The 16,128-nt window shown below is 39.3% G+C and overlaps 1 long non-coding RNA gene across 2 annotated transcripts; it reads right to left on the reverse strand.

Moving 5' to 3' along the window:
• Nucleotides 1-4,889: 4,889 nt before the first annotated feature.
• LOC107566143 (uncharacterized) lies at nt 4,890-13,713 on the reverse strand. Of its 2 annotated transcripts, none has more exons than XR_001606468.1 (4): nt 13,677-13,713; nt 6,767-6,918; nt 6,356-6,478; nt 4,890-5,243 (listed from the first exon to the last, which is right to left on the reverse strand). It is a non-coding gene; the product is annotated as an uncharacterized lncRNA (long non-coding RNA). The 2 variants fall into 2 exon arrangements; XR_001606467.1 differs by having other exon boundaries at nt 6,099-6,478.
• Between the last annotated feature and the right edge of the window lie 2,415 nt (nt 13,714-16,128).

Here is a 16,128-nt window from a genome sequence, read left to right on the forward strand (position 1 = left end):
CCATGGTGTGCAAGCATGCGCCAGCCTGACCTGCTGCCGTATAAGCTTTCCCAACCAGACTAGATGTCAGCTTAACAGGCCTGGTGGGAAGCTTCGGAGCCTTCAGGGACAATGCTGAGGATGGGGAGAGACAGCTCGCGAGCGTCTGCTCCACCATTGGCATCGCCCCATATCCCTTCTCATTCAGCCCCACGATATTAGAATAATTAGAGACTGTGGGGCTATATATACGGGAAGAATACAGTCTTTCCCATGATCTTGACACCTTGGCATGGAGATCGGGAAAAAATGGAAGGCCCCGTCGGGAAGGCTGTGACCTCGCTTTCAGGAAACGCTTGTAGCGGGACCGCTGCCAGCGGGATCGCGAGCCTGGCCGCTCGCATCAAACACGGCCAGGCGAGAGCGGAGCGTGCGCAGCGAGAGCAGCTCGCAATCATGACAACCAGCCCCCTCGAGAGCTGACTGTGCATGCTCCGCTCCCAAACAAACGACACACAAATCGTGTGTATCCCCTGCCGTCAGATATCGTGGGCAGGGAGGAACACAGCATTTGTACTGCCGTTCACTCGCCAGAGACTTTTTCATTGTTTATATACATATATGAGTGCTTGTGCTTTTTTTCCGGGACAGACAACAGTAAATAGACAGACACATACACAGAGCGCTACTGAAGGGCAGAAGCTGGGTGGCGCCCGGCCGGATGCGCTTTTATGCTTTCTGGTGCTTACGTCACCCCGCTGGTGACGTCTCGCTGCTCCATTGGACGGATTGGACACGTGCTTCAGAACGCGGTCACGCAGGGGCATTCCCAAAGCGAATCTCGACGCAGCTCGAGTTCTTGAAGGGGAACCATATTGCGATTTTATTTTGTTTCGCACAGCCCTAGTTTGTGTTTTGATCGATATGAAGGTTGACTGCAAAATTGGTCAGAGATTACTGGTTAAATAGTGCCTTTTTAGCCAGTGGTTGGCATATGTATGTATGTATGTATATATATTTTTTTTATCAAAGTCAATAGACAAGTTTGAGTGACTCTTGTGTGTGTGTGTCTGCTTGAGTGCATGCACCCTGTGGCATCGGGTCACCTTGATTCTGTCTAGTACGATGCCAGATTCTATGGTCCAGCTGGAAATCTTTCTCTCCCTCTCTTTCTTTCACTGTCATGACTTATACAACCAAGCAGCAGAAAAGCTACATTCTTTTTTACTCTTGGTCCAACTTTGGTGTCCTGTATACAAATTCATCTTTGCATGCTAACACAGGACTGTGGAATAATGCCGAGTGAATCGCTTGACTTATTTGACTTACAAATGTGCAAAAGAATGCACATTTGCGTATAAGAAATTGAATCTGTCTTCACAGACTGACACTTACTAAAATGCTGTTTTGGTTTTTATATGTGCGAGATGGGTAAGGGGAGGGGGCTGTACGTCTGTGTTCATAAATGATAAATGAGTGTGTAGTTTTGAGGTGTGTGTGTAACCGATCGCTGTTGGTGTGTGTGCATTTGGTCTCCTGGAGAGACTGTGGCTCATTAGTTTCTTAGGCGATGAGAGAGGTCTGCTCCAAAAATAACACACACCATTTCCTGTCCATTAAACCACAATTTCACACCAATCTGAGCTTAACGACGTACGCACAATAAATATCTCCCCTGACATACGCTTAGCCTCTAAAATCCTCTGAGACACACATCAATCCTACACAAACATACATGCATGGTCCCATTAAATATCGATTTCACACCAATCTGAGCGTCTCCCCAGTCTGGGCTTGTCAGAGGACAGGGATGGAGCAATGCAGGGTGAGGGAGCAGGAGAATAGAAATGGAGAGGAGGAGGACACTAGTGGGAGAGACGTATGGCGTGATATGGATGACTTTTAAGACTCCAATCAATACCCGATGGATAAAATAAAGTCCCTTCTTGTTCTTGTTCTTTTCTGATAATCTGTTTCACTCGGACATACGTCACAATATGGATATGCAGCAGGGCCGTAGCTGAGGTATGCAAGGCCTCGGTGCAGGTTGTACCCGTGGGTCCTATTTGAAATTGTGTAATTAGACTAGCACAAATAAATAAATAAATAGAACAAAGATTGAAATTAAACAATGCTTTAAAAAAAATTGTTTTCTGTTTTGTCAGTGTTCTGGTACAGAAATTGAATAAACAAATGTAAAATAGCATTGAATAGTTTAATTGTATATAACTGTAATAATTAAATATAGACTAATCCTTGTTAAAGCTATTAAATTTAATTAAATCGAGAACAGTGAGTGATTTTCTCTTTTTTTTTCTTGGATTAACATTAAGGACACCCAACAGCAGTTATTTAATTAGGCAAGGTCACTTTAAGACACAACGCATGGATCCAAAGACACACATCTTTCTTAACTGTTTACCCAGTGCTTTTTTTTTTTATTCCCACAAATCATAAGCACTTTCTCAGATCAAGCCGTTCACAGAATCTGAATCATGGGGGAAAAAGTGACGTCACTGTGCACAGGTCCCTCCCACGACTGTTGATACCCGATGGATAAAATAAAGTCCCTTCTTGTTCTTGTTCTTTTCTGATAATCTGTTTCACTCGGATATACGTCACAATATGGATATGCAGCAGGGCCGTAGCTGAGGTATGCGAGGCCTCGGTGCAGGTTGTACCCGTGGGTCCTATTTGAAATTGTGTAATTAGACTAGCACAAATAAATAAATAAATAGAACAAAGATTGAAATTAAACAATGCTTTAAAAAAAATTGTTTTCTGTTTTGTCAGTGTTCTGGTACAGAAATTGAATAAACAAATGTAAAATAGCATTGAATAGTTTAATTGTATATAACTGTAATAATTAAATATAGACTAATCCTTGTTAAAGCTATTAAATTTAATTAAATCGAGAACAGTGAGTGATTTTCTCTTTTTTTTCCTTGGATTAACATTAAGGACACCCAACAGCAGTTATTTAATTAGGCAAGGTCACTTTAAGACACAACGCATGGATCCAAAGACACACATCTTTCTTAACTGTTTACCCAGTGCTTTTTTTTTTATTCCCACAAATCATAAGCACTTTCTCAGATCAAGCAGTTCACAGAATCTGAATCATGGGGGAAAAAGTGACGTCACTGTGCACAGGTCCCTCCCACGACTGTTGACGGACACTGCTGTTTTAGCATAGACCCGCCCTGAGTGAGCTGTAAACAGTTCACCATTGTTTCGATGCCGTGCTAGCAGGTGTTGACAAGAATGGCTCCTAAGCGATTAAGGTGTTTTGTTGTTGGATGTAATAATGAACATAGCAGTTGTTATTTACTCCCGACATCTGAGCCGCTGAAGACGCAGTGGATTACTTTTTTTTTTAAGGGAATGCGCCTCCCGATCTACCTAAATGCGTTTATGTCTGTGCAAATCATTTTACTCCGGACTGCTTTCTGAACGAGGGACAATTCAAAGCAGGTTTTGCTAAAAAGTTAAAACTCAAGGATGGATCAGTACCTACTGTTCATGATCCAGCTGCACCTCCAGAAGAAGTAAGTCCCACACTTTATATTTCTTATGATTATTTGCAAATCGCCTTTGGGGTGAGCAGAGCTCATTAGATTTAAAGAGACATGCACCGAAATGGGTTGCTGTCAACAGAGCTGTTTTTGACAAGGTAAAAAGAGGCCCTCTTTAAGACATAACCAAACATTTTTGAGGATACTCACCAAGACGGGTGAGTATCCATTCAAGCACAAAAAGACACAAAAGAGAACTCCATTCAGTGTTCGCAGGCTGTGCGCACAGAACACGGCGCACAAGAACTGAATTATTTTATCATTCACTGAAGTTCTTTCATCTTGTTGCTTACGCTTGAACCACTTTAATGTTCAAATTGGCAAGGTCTATTTGTCCATTCAAGAGTAAGAAGATGTGAAATAGAACTCAATTCTGGACTTGCACTTTGTCAGAAACGCGCCTCTCTCTGTGCCCGCGATGCACGCAGAACACAGCGTGCGAGTACTGAATTGAGTTATTTCATGTCTTCTTGTGCTTGAATACTTTAAAATCACTTGAATGTTTAAACTGGCAATAATTTAAAACAAGTGCAAATGATAAACTTTCGTGACGACATGCAGCAGTGACCGATCGGGCAGTCAGTCAACTGTCCCAAGCGTCTTTCACGCTGGCCCCCAACAGCAGTGGGCCCCTAAAATCATCACCACCTTTCTCCCCACTAGCTACTACGACCCTGATATGCAGTTGTGTACAATTTCCATTTTATGCCAGCTTCAAAAAATCGTTGCCAAGTCATTATAAGCAGCTGAAAAATAATGGCAAAATCATGAAAATTCATTGTTAATATGGTGTGGGAACTCTGAATCTAGGTCTGAAGTGCTGTGAAATTTAATGATTTTTAGAACGCTGTGGCTGGCTGAGAAAAAAATACAGATGCAGTGTCAGGCTTAAGAGAGGCTTCTTATTTAAAATAAAATAACCATAAAATCTAGAATAAAAGTAAAGTATCCATGGGGAATATATAAGATTTAAGGTTGGGGAGTACAGCGAAGGGTGTAGTTTAGTTCAGGACGAGGTCAACACATGTTCCTAAAGTCCATCAGGGTACTGTATGTGTGCTTGCAGGTCCTAAAAGTGAGCGTTAGGGGATTCTCTCTGGACATTTTATTTTTCTTATTTAATGTTTTATGTTATTTTTGTTTAAATTAAACACCTCTCTGAGGCTGTGTGTCACATGCATTGTGGTTATCCAGCCACAAGGGCATCATTTAGAAAGAATTAATCAAATAGGATCTTTATTTATCACTGCAAAACCAGGAGCAGTGGAATTTATTTCCATTACTGTCATGTTCTGTGACCATAAAATAGCACAACATATTACAGAGACAGTCCCTCTGGAGCAACTTGGGGTTAAGTGTCTTGTTCAAGGGCACAATTGTGATGACTCATGGCGCACTTCTAATAGGACTCAAACCAGTAACCTTCCTGTTACCAGGCCTGAGCCTTAACCTCTACTCGCAATCTCAGTAATGCTTCACCAATTTAGAGGCTTTGGCTAATTGCAGATGTCCCTACTTAGTAGTAGCTTAGCTTTCAGGTTTAGCTAAAGAAATGTAAGGCCAAAATGACTGATGTCCTCATGGGTATCTTTAACATCTGTCTTGGACAACTGTTCCCTCAGGCATCAAGGCTGTCACCATCATTCCTGTGCTCTTGAGGTTACCCTCATCTAAGGAGGTCTAGGAAACCTGGAGAGAGATATCCGTTAGCATTCATCTCAGTTCCAGAAACAATTTCTTTAGCCAATCATGTGATTAGTCACATTTCATTCATGGCTCAAGTGGTTGGCTCAAAAAAAAGGTCAAGAACTTATTGTCTGTGAGTAAAGTTGAGAGTGGGAAGCATTGGAATTGTCGTTGGAAATGCAAAAGGATAACATTCTCCATGCTGCAAACACAGTAAAACCAGCAGACCAGCCATATACTGACCCCTTCCCATAATCTGCCCTTAAGGTTTTTTTTCATGGTGCCCACAAATTTAAACTGTTGATTGGTAGAAGGTCGAGGAATACCCTCCTTGTGGTATTTATTTTATTTAATTTTTTTCAGTTTCTATTTAATGACCATTCATTCTACTTGACCTGAAAGGAACGACCAGTGTCCATTAGCTTAAAATGCCTTCCAAAAACAATGGCAGTAAAGTGTGTACCCTGATCTGAGTGAATGTGATAGGGGAATTGTGGATGAGAAGAGTACAGTAAGCAAGAACAGTTTCCACACATTCAGAAAACTGGTGCCCCCTTGGCACTTTGGAGGTAAAGTATGATCCACTTTTTGATACTGAAATTGTCATACAGATATTTGAAGAAATGGCAGCTATTGGACAGTCTTGATATTTCCCTTTTGTCAGGGAATGTTGGGTAGCTGAACCCGTTTTTGTTTTTATTTTTATTTTTATTTATTATATCACCAAGTTGTTTGAATAAGTAGTTGATGGTCCTAGAGAGGGATTTCGTAATAGTAGCAACAAAAGAGAAGCTGGCAATCTGGGCCATATCATTTTAATGCCAAGTAGGACATAAAGGATCATGAGATTCCACTTACGAATGCCATCACCTTTGACAGCATCCCCTTCAGGCTCTGGTCCTTTGCAGTATTTTTAGAAGTTGCTTCCGGAGAGGAATTAGTTCTGGATTGAGGGTGGCATAATCAAGGAGAACCATGGTATATTCATAACCCTGGGTATACTTTAATTGCAGACCTACATGGATCCATCCTAGTACACTGGAAGGGCACATGAATGACGAGTAGTGCAACCAAGGGTGTGCGGAAATTGTCTTACTGTAGCTTCTAGTCCTCACCACTGCAATCTTTGGCTACAGCGTTGCAAGCTTTAAGTTGTCCTGTGAGGGGGTGGGAGTATGTCAACTCCATCAATCTTCTTGAGGGGAACCACCTACTTCTCTCACCATGCCTGAACACGACTAAATATAAAAGAGACCATTTTTAGTATAAATTATTGCCCTCATTTCAGCCTGACAGCATGCAGTGTTGTTTAAACCTGGATATAAATTATTAATACATCCTTAAATTTCCAAGTACAGACGTCAGTTGGCCGATGTGTTCATTAAATCAATAAGTCTATTAAGGTATAATGTATTAATGTACTTTTGAGAAAGACAATTTATGCTTTAAGAATATTTGCTGTGTAGGGAGTAACAAAATGGGCATAATGGAATAGATTTAGAATATTTGGAATTATTAGCACTTACTGTTGCACTGAAATTGAGCTTTTTTTGGTTTGGCTTTCACCAAGGGCAGTCTGGTGCATGTGGCTTCTGTATTATAGCAGGAGGGAGTCTCAACACTTTACTGTGCATGGTTATCAGCTTGGGGTTGGTGAAACATGCAGTTTTTTGTCAGCCTGGAAATTGAACAAATTTCTCAGTTACCCCTTTTCAGTGATGCCATCCTGATGAAGTTTTACTAAGGCTCTTTTTTTCAGTGTCAAAGATAAAAGCACTAAATCTATTAAGAAGTGGCGGGATAGTACAAATAATAATTCAACAAAATATCAAACCAGAAAAACTTAAAATATTGAACAAGTATAGACACAGTAAAATCAAAGTAGCACAAGATATTGCCAATATTCTATATTTCATACTGATATTGAATGTTAAGGGTAATACCAGAGAGAGTAGAACGAAGAGATCAAACATTTAGAACTATTAAATGGGAGAAATCGAAACCTAATCAGACACAACGTGACAAGAAGTTTGTCTATCCACATTGAGAAAGTCAAAATGGAGGATGACCCAACAATCAAGCACAAACATAGCCAATCTGAGCATTTCTCTCTCTCAAACTCACTGATGAGCACAAACCTAAGAACCCATACCTTGTGTTTTCACATATTCTGTAATGCTTCACAAGATTGGATGCTTTTAATAGACTTTTTTGTGGGATTTGTCACATATCAGATCATTTCTGGTTCTAAACTTCACCAGTTAGTCTCTCTCTGTACATTTTTGATGTTTAATATACAAGAGGAGCACTAATTCGATCGAATGAGCATTCCATGTGAATGGGATTGGCCCACAGCAGAAATAGAAACCAAACTATACTACATTTTACTACTATATATATATTTTGTGTGTGCAGTTTGGGCAAAAAAAAACATTTAAATTTAAATTACATGTAAATAAAAAAAAAAATAATAATAATTATACTTTTTTTATAGTACTATTTGAAATAAATGGAAGTATATAACCTATTTTTCAAACTAGGTTTCTACAGTACAGGTTATCAGAAATTCTGCACTTTATTGTCTGTTCTTTTAAGTTCATACTGTGATGCTTTTTGGGGTGTTAGCACATGCATTCTAACGAGTCTCTCATTACCACTTTGTTCTTAACATAGAGACAGAAAATACTTACATTTGAGTGAACAAGTAAGTCTTTGGAAGAACTAAGGCAGTAACAATCCATAGGCCTTGTATAAACCATAATCCTACACAGTCATAAGAGAGAAGTGAGGCTATGGTCACAGAAATGAATAGAGCATGTGAAATTCTCTCACGGCTCTGGAAGAAAAGGGCAGGTGGTGAGTGGGAGAGAGTGTGGGACTGAGATAAAACATTGCCGAGATGAAGAAGGGTCACAGTGAGTGACTGGAGGGGAGGGGCAGCTTCTAGTAAACACAAGGTCAAGATGTTTGCCAGCTTTCTGTGTGGCGGAGAATTGATAGACAGAGAAAAGCAAGATGATGTTCGTGAAAACTGGATGATTGTGAAAACACATTTTAGAACTGACAACTTAGTTGAAGCATCGAAAGCTACAAGCGAGTAGGGCATGACTGTTTTTGCACCATTTATGAGCATAGCATATGTGTATATGTATGCGTGAATAAAAGCTTGCATATTACTTCTTGTTCTTTACTTAGACAATGAGACTGATCTCACTACTTCTGACATGGTTATATAAAATGAGTAATCTGTTCAGTCAGACAGTCAAATCGCATATTGAGCTGATAGCATAAGCTAATATGCGCAAAGGGTTGGGAAAAAAGGCTATTTTTAGCCTAGAATGATCAAAATGTGTCCTGATCTTAGTCTGGGGGAGAAAAAAAATGCAACAGCTCGTTCAGGCTTAGCAAACTGACAGAGAAACCCAGCCCACTGGCAACACTTCCAATGAGCCATGGACAAAGCGTCACCCTCTATTACATTTAAATTTACAATTATGTTCTTTACAGAACTGATTTGCAAGAAAATGCATATCACATGTGCGGAAAATACCAGAACAAGTAGCTAAGATTGCAATAATGATTATGCCCCATTATTGCGAATTTATATGTCTCTTACGGCTGTGACTTTATTTCTTGTCATTGTAAATATATTTCTCATAATCATGAATTTGTTTCTCATAATTGCACCTTTATATCTTTAATCTCATAATGTGATTTTATACAGTATATCGCAATATGACTATATCTCGCAACAATATTGCATCAATATTTTTCATAATTGTGACTGTATCTTACAAGTGGGTCATTGTGTCAACTCAACCAGAGGTCTCCGGCTCAAATTTTTGACTTTGCTTATATTTTTTCTGAATAAAGATAAACATGAATAGTGATGATAGCCAAAATATTAAATGTCATGGATAAATAATCCACTATTTTGTAGAGGGGGGGTCGAAATGGAAATTTTCACCAGAGACAATTTACAGGGGGTTAAAAATGACTTCAGAAAGATGACAGCATTCTTATGTTATTTTTACACAGAGATTGGTAGGTCTTTTAGCAAAATCTGTTGACTTCAGCAATCTTTGTTGTATTATGTGCCAGTGGTGACCATTCAAAAATGGGGAAAACAAAGTTTTCTCCAAAGTTTGCAGGCCTGTAACTCAAAAATTATTAAAGATAATGCCTTTTTTAGATATTCAGTCTTAACAAACTTCCCTTTTAGTATCTTCATTTTTAAGGCCTTCTTCATTTTAATAATAACAATATTACTCAGTAAATATTCATCCATGACATTTAATATTTTGGCTTTCATCACTATACACGTTTATCTTTCTTCAGAAAAAAATATTAGCAAAATCAAAAATTTGAGCCGGGGACCTCTGGTTGAGTTGACATGGAATGACCCATTTGCAACTTTATTTTTCGTAATTTTGAATATATTTTTTGTAATCGTAAATGTATTTCTTGCAATTGTAACACAATTTCTGGTAACTGTGAATTTATTTCTCATATTTGCCCCTTTTATATCTTGCAATTGTGATTATATATCTTGCAACTTTATTTTTTTCATAATTATGTCTTTATTTCTTGGAATTGTAGACGTATTTCTCATAATTATGTCTATATATTTTTATAATTGTGAAAATACCATAATTGTGGCTTTATATCACACAATGTGACTTGATATAACACAATATAACCTCAATAGAACAGACTTCAATAGAAACTTCAATAGAACAGATGCTGTCAAAATTTTAAATATAAAATACAAAACATTAAAGGGGTCATATGATGCGATTTCAATTTTTCCTTTCTCTTTGGAGTGTTACAAGCTCTTGGTGCATAAAGAAGATCTGTAAAGTTGCAAAGACTAAAGTCTCAAATCCAAAGAGATATTCTTTATAAAAGTTCAGAGTCAGCCACGCCTACCTAAAACGGCTCTGTTTTAGTGTAAATGTGGTTGCCGCTCATTCGTCGGATCCGCACGGCGCGCCGTTCTCGACCCCGCCGCCTCAGCGCACGCTAAGCCGGGGCTTCCCCTCACGCTAGGCCGCTGTGTTTTTCGTTGTGAAAGCGAAACTACTTTGTTTGGTCTTCCAAAAGAGGACACGACTACAAATCAGTGGTTAAGTTGTATTTACAACACTGTTCCCAAATATCCAGATGTGTGCAGCACATTTTATGGAGGACTGTTTACTGATCCTGGGAGAGTAACGTTAGACTACAATGCCGGCAGTTCTGACTTACATAAGTAAGTTTTCATTTGAAGGATTTGCCACTGATGATTCAAACGCGAGTTTTGTGCAGTGTAGAGTAGCACTTGTTGTTTGTCATTTCTCCGATCACAAATGCAGACAGAGTTTTATGTTTACGCGGCACAATGCAATGCAACGCAACGCATAAAAAGACAGTTTAAGTCATTATAATCAGTAATTATGTCCCCACTGGATGCAACAAATGCCTCGTGTGTAATGGATAGCTGGCCAATCACAGCACACCTCGCTTTTTCAGACCGATGAGCTTTGTAAAAATCGACACGTTTCAAAAAGGCGGGGCATAGAGGAGAAACAATAATGTACAGTATGTGGAAAATAATGTGTTTTTTAAACTTTAAACTGCATAAACACATTTCATTACACCAAATACACAAAATAATATTATTTTTAGCATCATATGACCCCTTTAATTAATTAATTTCAACAGAATTGTAGGTCCAGTAAATATGTTTTTACCTGCATCTCTGAAAGTTCAGTAATTTTATAAATTATGGCTTCAGATTGCTCCTCACTTTAATGCTTTAGGTCAGGTCAAAAGGTCAAGGTCCCTCTTAAGGTCACCTTGATTCTGCTTTTATGTATCAGCTTCATCAAGTGGAAGCTCACACACAAAATTATTGATCCCTCTTTTGAGCAGGACCTGTGACTCAAATGACCCTCATTTCTTATTGAATCCAGGTGGCGTGTACCACAAATGCCCTGCGTGTGTATGTAGAGCTAACACACAGCTCTGTTCACAAACTTGTATTACACATACACAGAATCACACACATGTCTGCTCCGGTTTGTGTGTGTCTCACAGGGCCCTTTGTGCAGATTAAGAGATTTATAAATAGAGAAAAAAGCTTTGCTTAGAGACTCAAATCTCGGAGCCATGTGCGGATTACTGCATCCCTGTGGGATTTTGAACCAAAACCCAAGCTGACAAACAAACACTCATACACATTTACACGAACCCTCAAGCTCTGTACAAACAGAGGCATTCCATATCCACACTTTATTCTGACATTCCAGACCCAAAACCAATTCCAGATATTCGGAGTACAGATGACCTCTCCCTTGTTGATTGTCTTAATCTCTCTCTCTATCTCTGACTTCATCTAATCGCTCTAATCACTCACTCCTTATCACTGTTCTCCTTGCTCGTTCGCTTTCTATCTGTTTTTAGTGTCTTTCCAGCAATTCCTTCATAGCTCTTCCATATGCAACCCTCCTTTCCCCTTCTTCCCCTCCCCCGACATCTCCCCCAGATTGTCTCATCCTTCCTTTGGCCTGGATGAGACTGGTGTTGTTGGTCGGCCAAACCGGGGGACCATCATTCCGACTAGCAGCTAACATTTAGCTAATTATGCTAATACCCCTTCATCAGTCCCAAGAGCCCTGCAGGGAGCACAGCACCACAGAGAATGCCACTGCAAATACAGCTGAGGAAAAGAAAATATAAGAAGGTCTTATTAGAGGTGCTTACTAATGACATTGTTTCCACTTCCATTGAAAATAAATATCTAGGGACGTTGCCTAACAACACCCTAGTGACACTAGTGTTATGGAAGCCAGCTATTAAGGGCTGTGCCTCACCTCACTCCTCTGATCTCAAAAGGTGCACTAGTGACTGACGTTAGAGGCAGTAGTCTTTATCTTCCTTGTTAGCATGCCCTCCTCCTCATGCTGAAAACGCCGGTTCGAATTCTGCTCTGAGCGGGGCAAGTAGAACCGGAGGGGTTACATTGGTGATGTAACCCAGATGGGAGTGAGGCTTAGGGGGGTGAGTGTAACGGAGGCCAGTTAGTAATAGCTGTGCAGGTAAACCTCACTGTCCTGATCTCAAGAGGCTGCCGTCTTTAGTGTCCTTGTTTAGTGTCCTATGCCAGAAATGCAGATTTGAATCCCGATTAGAGTGGGGAAAGTATAAACGAGGGGTTACACTAGCCACTGTTTATAAATTACCAAGAAAACACCCAAAATACATTAGCAAACCCCTAGCAATGTCCTAATATCCACCAAAGCCCTACCAACCAGCCAAAACACACTACCAAAGTCCTAACAATCACCAATCAATAGCCTGGCAGCCAAGATCACACTATCAAACCCCTTGCGATGCCCTAATAACCATGAAATGTCCTAGCAACCACTCAAAACGCACTAAAAAACCCTTAGCAATATCATAATCACAAACAGCCTAGAAACGCCCTATAGCTACCACCCCAAACACACTACAAAACCCCCAGCAATGTGCTAGTAATTGCATACCAAGCGCCTATTGATGGCCTAGCAACCACTTGAACACACTAACAAAGCCCTATGCCCTAATAACCATAGATATGTAGAGGTAGATGCCCATCTACTTACTATATATATCTATGCTAATAACCACAAACACCATAGAAACACCAAAAACAAACTCCTATGCTGTGTCCCAATTCGCATACTATCTGCCCTAAATAGTATTCAAAATTAGAATTAGTATGTCCCATATTGTAGTATGTTGAAATGAGTATTCCAAAGGTACCTGGATGGTTTACTGTTTCCGGTAGAAATTTGAAGTGCAGATCCGTACACACTCTACCGGCAAATATTGCCCACAACACATTGCGCGATTTGATTAGAACTACAAACATGAATAAAAAGTATGAAAAAACTACTAACATGGCAGATACGCAAGTGATGGACAGGGAGATAAAGGGTTTGAGTGATAAATAATCAGTATCCAGCCTGATGAAAAAATATGTATTTAGTGTTATCCACATTATATTTCATCTGCAACAACATTGTGAACTTTTATAAAGATACGTTTGGTCATTAATTTGTAAAAGTATCATTATGCAAACACATGAGGAGCGTTCTCGGGATGAAATACACGTGACTGGCAGATCAACTTGCCTTTTCAGTTCTCTCCAGTATGGTAGGAAATTACATGAAACCGAAATGTGAATGATGTGAATATGTGACAGGATGATTGAAGGGGCAGTTTAAATGGTGACAGGATGCACGTAACTAAGCAACAGATTGGTCCGTTAAAGACTTAATTATGACGAAGCAGCATGTCCTAAAACTTGCCTACTCTTCTGCTACACACTCAAAAGTATGTACTTTTTCACAAAAACAGTTAATACTTTTAGGACATTAGGCGAATTGAGACACAGCGCTAGTAATGCCTTACCTATCAATACCCAGCAAGCCAAATAACCATTACTTTCATCAACTGACAAAGCACAAGAGAAACACAGGGGCTATATATACCACAGGAGAAAAAAGGAACCAATGAGTAACTATGGGCACAAACAAGGTAAGGGTGTGGTCAATGAGTAACCAAGGGAACCAATGAGGGTAACTATGGAGAAAAACAAGGCACACAGCAAACGGGCAAAGCTCACACAGGGAACATAAAAGTCGACTTGACAGACCGATCGGTGTATGACATCAAAGTACCGCGAGAGTGATTCAAAAGCATTAGGAGAAGTCTGCTGTCTAATTGCTCTCGCGATAATTTGATGTCATATACCAATCGATCTGCGCAGCACCGCTTTAAGTGGAACACACCTAAACACAAGGAATCTACACAAAGCACATGTCACACTAACAACCACTAACACCCTAGCGATGCACTTATTGCACAGCAACCACCTGTCAACAGCCTAACAACCACCTGAACACAAACTTCTAGCAATCCACACCACCACCCCAAGCCCCAGCTCTTATCTCCAGAATATCAGGAGATGTGATTTCTTTACAGCACCGTACAGTGAAACATTCCAACACTGTGGCAGCAAGTTTTTCACCAGACAAATTAGTCTAGTTAGTTTCAACACATGTGCAATGAGTAACTTCAGCAGAATCTGCTTTGTCTTCAAGCATCAGTGCAGTGAGGTTAAATCCATAAAATAAATTGTTTAGACAAAGTGCCCTTTCACAGATCTTCACCTCAGCTGCTCCTTTCAGTATCATCTCAGTGATGTGCGGCTGTGGTCTCTTATTGAAGATAAACCTGGAGTCAACATTTTCTTCCTGCTTGAAGCAACCACTCCATTAGGGTGTCTTTAATCCCAAATCCCACTGCAGACAGGTTTTCACTTGTCTGTTTATTGAAAACCTAAAGGATCTAAGAATTAAATTAATTTCCATTTCTGTAGGGATAACATTTTCAATCCACCTCTTTTTCTTTCTTTGTTTCTTTCTTTCTTTATTTTTGCCTTTTGAAAGAATGCTTTTCCAGCATTTGTTCTCCTGTCTGAATTAATTTACTCCCTGGCATGCAGTTGAATACAAAAGTAAACATGGATACTCAGTGTACACGTTTTCCTGTCTTCCTTATATTAAGCAATATACACTAAGCACTATTATAAGATTCCTTTTGAATGTTAATAGGAGTACAGAAAATGCTGCCAGTAGATATTAGTAGAAAGTTTATAAACAGCTCAGTTACTGGACTAAAAGGTACAGGCGGTTATCCAGACTATGCCTTTTATCTGTGCCGCCGATGCTGCTGGCTACTGCTAAGTGTTATGGAGAACAGGTCAGTGAAGAGCTTCAGGCCTGTTAGCACTGCACGCTAATAAATGTGTCAAAATCAACAGCACAAGCAGCTCTACTAAATACTTCTGAAATGGCAAACAACACGGCAGGTAATATCTTTATTTTTGTCTTTTGGTACATTTCTTAACCCTTATGTTGTGCTCCAGTCATTTTGAACCGGAGAGGATTCTCATTATGCTATATTATTACTAAAGAGAGTGGTGTAGGTACGACGTCAGAACCTAGAAGACTAATTCTCTGCTGGTTCCTTCAAGATTTTTCTTTGGGGTTTTATAATGGGGGTTTTCAATTTATGAGAAAAATAAAGCCTGTGGTAAACATAACTTGACGATACTTTGACGTTTTGTTCTACAACATAAACTGCACTCACTAACATCCCAAACTGTCTTATCTAGTTACTTTTTAGAAACATACATTTTCAAAATTAACATAACTGCAAAATTTACATTTTTGGTATGGGTGTGTGCAGTTTACGTTGTAGAACAAAACATCAAAGTATCAAAGTTATTTTTTACCACAGGCTTTATTTTTCTCATAAATTGAAACCCCCCATTATAAAACCCCGTAGGAAAACTGCCTAAGGAACCAGCGGTGAATTAGCCTTCCAGGCTCTTATGTCATATCTGCACCACTCCATCCACCTTATTTTTTCACCTAAGAACAGCCACAGCCATCGTAAATTTGCAGATTTTTTTGCGTATTTTTAGCTGTACAAAACAGATCATTATTCTGGTTGAAACTGCAAACTGTAGTTTTTTACCGTAGTATTTTAATATATTGTCTTAATTATAAACACACTGGTTTGTAACAATAATAATTTTACTATTTACTGCACTTTGTTATTCTTCTTGTTATTTCCCAATAGCGTTTAATGAAGTAGAAGTCTTGCACACTCACAGAAAACAGCTTACTTCCACACTGAAAATAAGGTTTATCAACTTGTTTTCTATCAGTTAGCACATGTTTTGTATTTCTTTTTTAATTTGATTGATGTAGGCTCCATTAATCTGAGCTAATGCAACTTTTTGAGTGAACATTGACAAAATTATCCACAAATAATGCTTATTTTTTCCTACTTA

The sequence above is a fragment of the Sinocyclocheilus grahami genome, unplaced genomic scaffold (assembly GCF_001515645.1).
Source record: "Sinocyclocheilus grahami isolate Dianchi unplaced genomic scaffold, SAMN03320097.WGS_v1.1 scaffold1051.1, whole genome shotgun sequence".
NCBI classification, from domain to species: domain Eukaryota; kingdom Metazoa; phylum Chordata; class Actinopteri; order Cypriniformes; family Cyprinidae; genus Sinocyclocheilus; species Sinocyclocheilus grahami.